This window comes from Hyaena hyaena, unplaced genomic scaffold (assembly GCF_003009895.1).
Source record: "Hyaena hyaena isolate Hyena2069 unplaced genomic scaffold, ASM300989v1 scaffold_2185, whole genome shotgun sequence".
NCBI lineage: Eukaryota > Metazoa > Chordata > Mammalia > Carnivora > Hyaenidae > Hyaena > Hyaena hyaena.
In genome coordinates, this window is record NW_024082824.1 from 65597 (window position 1) to 74305 (window position 8709).

The following is an 8709-nucleotide window of genomic DNA, read 5'->3' on the forward strand; positions in this document are numbered from 1 at the left end:
CACCAAACTCTACAAGGACCAGAGATATCACCACAAACCAAAACCTACAGATAACAAAATAACATAAATTTATCTTTCAATAATCACTCTGAATATAAATGGACTAAATGTGCCAATCAAAAGTCATAGAGTGTCAGAATGGGTAAAAGAAGAAGAAGAACAACAACAACAACAACAAACAAAGATCCATCTATATGCCGCCTACAAGAGACTCATTTTAGACCCAAGGACAACTGCAGATTGAAACAGAGGGGATGGAGAACTATCTATCATGCTATTGGACACCAAGAGAAAGTCAGGGTAGCCATACTTCTATCAGACAAACTAGATTTTAAAACAAAAACTATAATAAAAGATGAAGAAGGGCATTATATCATAATTAAGGGGCCTAGCCATCAAAAAGATCTAACAATTATAAATGTTTATGCCCCCAATGAGAAAGAACTCAAATACATAAATCAATTTATCACAAACATAAACACATGTATAGATAATAATACTGTGATTGTAGGGGACTTTAATATACCACTTATAGCAACGCACAGATCATCTAGAGAATATCAATAAGGAAACAATGGCTCTGAATGACACATTGGACCAGATCGACCTAACAGATGTATTCAGGACTTTTCACTGAAAAGCAGCAGAAAACACATTCTTCTCGAGTGAACATGGAACAATATCCAAAATAAATCACATACTGGGTCACAAAACAACCCTTAACAAGTATACGAGGATTGAGATCATACCATGCATATTTTCAGATCAAAAAGCTATGAAATTTGAATTCAACTACAAGAAAAAAATTGGAAAGCCCCCAAATACATGGAGGTTAAAGAACATCCTACTAAAGAATGAATGGGTCAATTAATAAATTAAAGAAGAATTTTTTTAAAACATATGGAAGAAAATGAAAATGAAAACACAACAGTGCAAATGCTTTGGGATTCAGAAAATACATCTTAAGAGGAAAATACATTGCAATTCAGGCCTATCTGAAGAAATAAGAAAGGTCCCAAATACAGAACCTAACCTTACTCCTAAAGGGGCTAGAAAGGCAGAAGCAAAGAAAACCCAAAGCCAACAGAAGAAGTGAAATAATTAATAGTAGAGCAAAAATAAACAATATAGAATCCTAGTCAGACTTGTCAAGAAAGAAGAGAGGACCCAAATATATAAAATCATAAATGAAAGAGGAGAGATTACAACCAACACCACGGAAATACAATTATAAGAGAATACTATAAAAAATTATATGCCAACAAACTGGACAATCCGGAACAAATGGACAAATTCCTAGACATTTGCATACTACCAAACTCAAATGGGAAGAAGTAGAAAATTTGAACAGACCCATCACCAGCAAAGAAATTAAATCAGCTATCAAAAACCTCTCAACAAATAAGAGTCCTGAGCCAGATGTTTTCCCAGGGGAATTCTACCAGACATTTAAAGCAGGGTTAATACCTATTCTTCTCAAAAGGTTCCAAAAATTAGAAACAAAAGGAAAGCTTCCAGACTCATTCTATGAATCCAGCTTTACCTTGATTCCAAAACCAGACAGAACCCCACTAAAAAATAGAAATACAGGCCAAGATCCTTGATGAACATGGATATAAAAATTCTCAACAGGATACTAGAAAATAAAATTCAATAGTTCATTAAAAGAATCATTCACCATGATTAAGTGGAACTCAGTCCTGGGCTGTAGGGGTGGTTCAATATTTGAAAATCAATAAACATGATACATCACATTAATAGAAGAAAGGTTAAGAACCATATGATCTTTTCAATAGATGCAGAAAAAGCCTTTGATAAAATACAGTATCCTTCCTAAATAAAAACCCTCAAGAAAGTTGGGATAGAAGGAACATACTTTAACATGATAAAAGCCATATATGAAAGGCCCACAGCTAATATCAGCCTCAATAGGGAAAAAATCTGAGAACGTTCCCCCTGAGATCAGGAACACGACAAGGATATCCACTCTCACCACTGTTGTTTAACAGTGTTGGAAGTCCTAGCCTCAACAATCAGACAATATGATGAAATAAAAAGCATCCAATTGGCAAAGAAGTCAAACATTTCCTCTTCACAGATATTCTACATGGAAAAACCAAAAGATGCCACCAAAAGACTGCCAGAGCTAATACTGGAATTCAGCAAAGTCACAAGATATAAAATCAGTGAACATAAATCATTCACATTTCTATACACCAATAATAAAGCAACAGAAAGAGATATAAGGCAATCATTACCATTTAAAACTGCATGAAAAACCATAAAGCACATAGGAATAAACTTATCCAAAGAGGTAAAAGATCTGTATGCTGAAAAGTATAGAAAGATTATGAAACAAATTGAAGACACAAATAAATGGAAAAACATTCCATGTTCATGGATTGGAAGAACAAATATTGTTAAAATGTTGATACTACCCAAAGCAATATACACATTCAATGCAATCTCTATCAAAATAGCACCCACATTCTTCACAGAGCTAGAACAAATAATCCTAAAATTTCTATGGAACTACAAAAGAACCCAAATAGCAAATGTAATGTTGAAAAAGAAAACCAAAGCTGGAGGCATCACAGTCCTGGACTTTAGCCTGTATTACAAACTGTAATCATCAAGACAGTATGGTGTTGACAGAAAAAAAGATACATATAAACCTATGGAATAGAATAGAGAACCCAGAAACAGACTCACAAATATATGACCAATTAATCTTTGACAAGGCAGGAAAGAGTATCAGGTGGAAAAAAAGACAGTCTCTTTAGCAAATGATGCTGGGAGAACTGGACAGCAACATACAGAAAAATAAAACTGGACCACTTCCTTACACCATACACAAAAATAAACTCAAAATGGATGAAAGACCTAAATGTGAGACAGGAAACCATCAAAATCCCACAGGAGAAAACAGGCAGCAACTTCTTTGACTTTAGCCACAGCAACTTCTTACTTGCCATGTCTCCATGGGCAAGGGAAATAAAAGGAAAAAATGAACTATTGGGACCTCATCAAGATAAAAAACTTCTGCACAACAAAGTAAACAATCAACAAAACTAAAAGGCAACTGATGGAATGTGAGAATATATTTGCAAATGACATATCAGATAAAGGGTTAACATAAAAAAACCTATAAAGAACTTATCAACCTCAACACCTGAAAAACAGACAACTCAGTGAAGAAATGGGCAGAAGACATGAATAGATTCTTTTCCAAAGAAGACATCCAGATGGCGAATAAACACATGAAAAGATGCTCAACATTGCTCATCATCAAGGAAATACAAATCAAAACCACATTGAGATACCACCTCACACTGGTCCGAGTGGCTAAAATTAACAAATCTGGAAACAACAGATGTTGGTGAGGTTGTGGAGAAAGGGGAACCCTCTTGCACTGTTGGTGGGAATGCAAACTGTTACAGGCACTCTGGAAAATAGAGTGGAGGTTCCTCAAAAAATTAAAATTATTATTACTCTACAACCCAGGAGTTGTACTAGTAGGAATTTATCTAAAGGATATAGGAGTGCTCATTCGAAAGGGCACATGCACCTCAATGTTTATAGAAGTGCTATCAACAACAGCCAAGTTATGGAAAGAGCCCAAATATCCATCAACTGATGAATGGATTAAGAATATGTGGTATATACATACAATGGAATACTACTTAGCAATTAAAAAGAATAAATTTGTGCCATTTGGTAAAACATGGCTGGAACTGGAGGGTGTTATACTAAGTGAAATAAATCAGTCAGAGAAAGACAGTTGTCATGATTTTACTCGTGGAATTTGAGGAATTTACCAGATGATCATAGGGGAAAGATAGGAAAAATAAGATAAATATAGAGAAGGAGGCAAACCATAAGGTACACTTTAATTCAGAGAACAAAATGAGGGTTAATGGGGGTGAGTTTGGGGGTGGGGGGAAGTGGGTGATGGGAATTAAGCAGGACACTTTTTGGGATGAGCACTGGGTTTTATATGTAAGTAATGAATCACTGGAATCTACTCCTAAAGCCAAGACTACACTGTATGTTAGCTAACTTAAGAATAAATAAAATGAATTTTAAAAAGGAAAAAAATAATAACTTAACAATGTATAAAAACGTATGAAATAACCTCACTGTAGAGGGTAAGGGATAGAGCTGCGAACCTAAATAGTTTTGGAAATGAATAAAAACTAAAGGCAAAAGATCTTGTATGAAAGCACTGGACTATAATGAATTAAATTATTTCCCTCAGGGATAGAGGGAAACAATTCTGACACTGCTATAAACATATGCTGGAATTGACCAATTAAATAAATGTATAGTGCTAAGTGGGAACCAATTTTCTCACTGTTGGAGTGGAAAGTTAAAGTAAGCAAGGGAAGGAGGCTAATATGATCCATGTGTTAATAAATTAGAATATGAAACATCAATATAAACCCATATTTAGCTTAACATAGATACAATTAATTTATTATAAAAGTACTTATAGATATCTATATCCATGGGTTAGTACACACACACATACACACACACACACACACACACACACACATCCATACTCTGTTGCTCAGAGGGCTAGAAGTAATGCCACCTCAAAATCAAAGTGCACACTTAGCTATCATATACTGATTTCTAATAACATTATCCAATTAAAAAAATTCAGGACATCATTTTGAAGAAAAACCTTAAGTTAGGACTGTGGAAGATAGTATAAAAGGGATCCTCTAGTGCCAAAAAGTAAAAAAGTGCTAAAAATATGACTCAGAACAAATGCTTCATTTTTTAAATGAAGCAAATTAAAGTTTGAGTTCTCCGTGGCCTAAGTTTAGAAATTTGAGCAACACAATAAGTAAAGCTTATTAAATAATACTCCAATATTTAAAATAAACCTTCACATTCATGCTTATATCAACAAGCTGTTGAAAAAATAAATAAATTGGGAAGAAGAGAAAATATGCCATGCAGAAAAATTCCAAATAGTTTGTGTAGATGTTCAACCTCTAGTGAAGTAAAGCATGACTCCCCACACTTCAAGTGTATCCTGTGCATAATGACTTCTTTCCAAAGAGTACAGCACGAAAAGGGAGAAAAGGTAACTTTACACTAGATAAAAGTAACAAATACTTCCTTGACTGTGTACTCATGGTTAATATCAGTGGAAAGTAACTTTGATAGAGTATACCCTTGATAGGACATGATGAAAATGGAAATTTAACTCTGTGGGATTCTTCCAAAACAACATAAATCCCAATATAACCATGAAAAAATATCAGACATCTTAAACTCAATATTTTCTATAAATGTAGGCATTCTATAATACAATATTCCTCAAAATTATCAATGTTATCAAAATGAAGAAAGGTCTAAGAAATTCTCACTGCCAAGAAAAACTTAAAGAAACATGATGACTAAATGTGAAACATTATCTGCCAGAAGCAGATAATGACATTATGTAAAAACTAAATAAATTCAAATTTTGTTTCAGGTATAATAATGCATCAATAATTGGTTCATTAATTGTAGCAAATGTACCATACCAGGGTAAGTTGTTAATAATAGGGGAAACAAGGTGTGTGGCATAAGGGAGCTCTTTGTACTAACTTCAAATTACTTTGTAAATCTCAAATTCCTCTAAAATAAAAAGTGTATCAGAAAATGCACCTGAAAACATCCAAACTTTGGTGAAAAATGTCAGTATGCAGCAAATTTAAAACAAATACAAGTAAAATTAAATCTAAGGACATCATAGTAAAACTGATGAAAACTAGAGTATGGAGAAAATCTTGAAAACAGAATAGAAGCCATATTAGAAAGGGAGAAAATTTGTACAAAATTGTGATATTCTCATCAGAAACAATGGAGGACACATGGTTCTGAAATGATAGAATTCTTTATGGGGTGAAGACATTTGTTATAAATGAAGATAAAATGAAGACATTTTCAGATAAGCAAAAGGTGAATGAATTAGTTACAAGAATACCATTTTCAGGATAATGGACAACCATATCAGATGGAATTTCAAATCTCCAAGAAGGAATAAAAACACCAGAAAGAGTTACTACATGGTTAAGTATAAAATACTACCTTTTTCCTCTTAATTTCTGTAAAAAACAACTGGGTTTTCAAAGGTTTTTATATTTTATGTTATAAAATATTTATGGAACTAGACATGAAAATAACAGAACAATCAGTGGGGATAAACGGACCTATGTTCTTATAAGAATTTTATGTTTTATGTGAAAGGGTAAAATACTAATTCTGATTAGGATATGCATTTTGATCCCCAACGAAATCAAAAAAATGCTAAAAAGTAGAGGCAATATGTCATTTTAAAAAATGGATTACTAAAAATATTTCAAACCACTTAAAATTAAAGCAGAAATGAATAAGAAGGGTAGACAAATATGAGGAAAATACCAAGGATATATTTTATATATTCATAAATAATATTTTAATATATTTATATATTTATAAATAAATACAAATTTAATTGTATATATAATCGATAAGATAATGCTACTAAGTTCTTATGTATCAATAAATACTTTAAATGTAAATGGCTTAAATTTTCCAATCAAAAGTTATTGAATGGCTGAAATGATTTAATAAACATGTGCAAGTCTGGCCTTGCAGCCCACAGTGCCCTACAGGCTCTCTTCCCCTCCATCATGGCATGTCCCATGGCACCAGGACATGATGGTGGGCATGGGCCAGAACGACTCTTACATGAGTGATAAGGCTCAGAGCAAAAGCGGCATCCTGACTCTGAAGGACCCCATCCAACACAGCATAATCACCAACTAAGGTGGCACAGAACACCTTCGACAAGTTGTGTGTGGCCACCCCAAGGTGCATTCCATGTTCACTGAACGATTTCCCCTGAACCCCAATGCCAGCAATGGGAAGATGACTCATCATGTTTGAGACATTTAACATCCCAGCCATGTGGCCATCCTGTCCCTGTCCTACTCTGGCCTTACCCCTGGCATCATGATGGATTCTAGTGACAGAGTAATCCACACTGCACCCGTCTATGAGGGGTATGTCCTCTCCCATGCCATCTTGCATCTGAACCTAGCTGGATAAGATGTGGCAGACTACCTTATGAAGATTCTTATAGAGTATGGCTATAGCTTCACCACCACTACCAAACAGGAAATCATGTGTGACACAAAAGAGAACCTGTGATATATCCCCTGGACTTTGAACAGCAGATGACCAGTGTGGCCTACAACTCCTCCCTGAGGAAGTGGTATGAGCTCAGGTAGGTCATCACCTTTGGCAACATGCAGTGCCCCTTCCCCAAGATGTTCTTCCAGCCTTCTTTCCTGGTCATGGAATCCTGTGGTATCCACGCAACTACCCTTAGCTCCATCATGAAGTGCGATGTTGACATCCACAAGTACCTCTACACCAACAAGGTGCTAGCTGGTGGAACCACCTTGTACCCCAGCATCACTGACAGGACACAAAAGGATGGATTGTTGTCCTGACATCCAGCACAAGATCAAGATCTTCACACCTCCTGAACACAAGTACATTATGGATTAGCAGCTCCATTTTGGCTTCACTGTCCACCTTCCAACAGATGTGGATCAGCAAGCAGGAGAATGATGAGTGGGGTCCCTACATTATCCAGTGCAAATGTTTCTAGGCAGACTGTTACTTTAGTCATGATACACCATTTCTTGACAAATCCTAACTTGTGCATAAAACGAGATGAGATTGGCATGGCTTTATTTTTTTTTAATTCACTTTGGTTTTTTGTCTTTGAATTTTATTTTTTTATATTTCACTCAAGATTTAAAAACTGGAATGGTTAAGATGACAGCAGTTGGTTAGGACAAGCATTTCCAAAGTTCTACGATGTGGCGAATGACTTTGTACATTGTTCTTTTTTAAAAATTATCCCAAATATCATGAGATGCATTGTTACAGGAAGCTCCTCACCCTCCCCAAACCACCCCATTTCTCCCTGAGAAGAGCCAGTCCTCATGGAGTCCACACAAAGAAGAGTGATAGCACTGCTTTTGTGTAAATTATGCAGTCCACATTTTAAAAATCATTGTCTTAATACTTGTTCTTTTTGTTTTATTTTGAATGGTCTGCCATCAAGTCCTCCCTTTTTGTCCCTCCAAGTTGAAATGTATGAAGGCTTTCAGTCTCCCTGAGAGTATGTTTGAGGCAGCCAGGGCTTACCTGTACACTGACTTGAGACCAGTTCAATAAAGTGTACACCTTAAAGGAAAAAAAAAAAACCCAACTATATGCTATCTAAAGGAGACTTACTTGAGCTTTAAGGGCATACATAGTCTCAAAGTGAAGGGATAGAAAAAGATAACCCACGTAAATGAAGACTAAACTAAAAGACAACAAAGGTAGCTATACTTATATTAGACAAGATATATCTCAAGTCAAAAACTATAACAAGAGACAAAGGTCATTATACTATGACAAAGGAATAAATGTATCAAGAGGAGAATTGTAAATATATATGCACTCAATATCAGAGCTGATAAATATGCTAAACAAATACCAAAAGAATTGAAGGGATAAATAGAAAAATATAATAATAGTAGGAGGCTTCAATATCCCATTTTCAACAATGTATAGATCATCCACATAAAATCAATAAGGAAACTTTGGACTTCAACCATATTTTAGACCATGTAAAACCTAACAAACATATCATTCCTTCCAATA

General features: G+C 35.0%; 1 pseudogene; it reads left to right on the forward strand.

The window, feature by feature from the left end:
- The first annotated feature begins 6608 nt into the window (after nt 1-6608).
- Nucleotides 6609-7660, forward strand: LOC120227327 (annotated as a pseudogene).
- The last annotated feature ends 1049 nt before the right edge of the window (nt 7661-8709 follow it).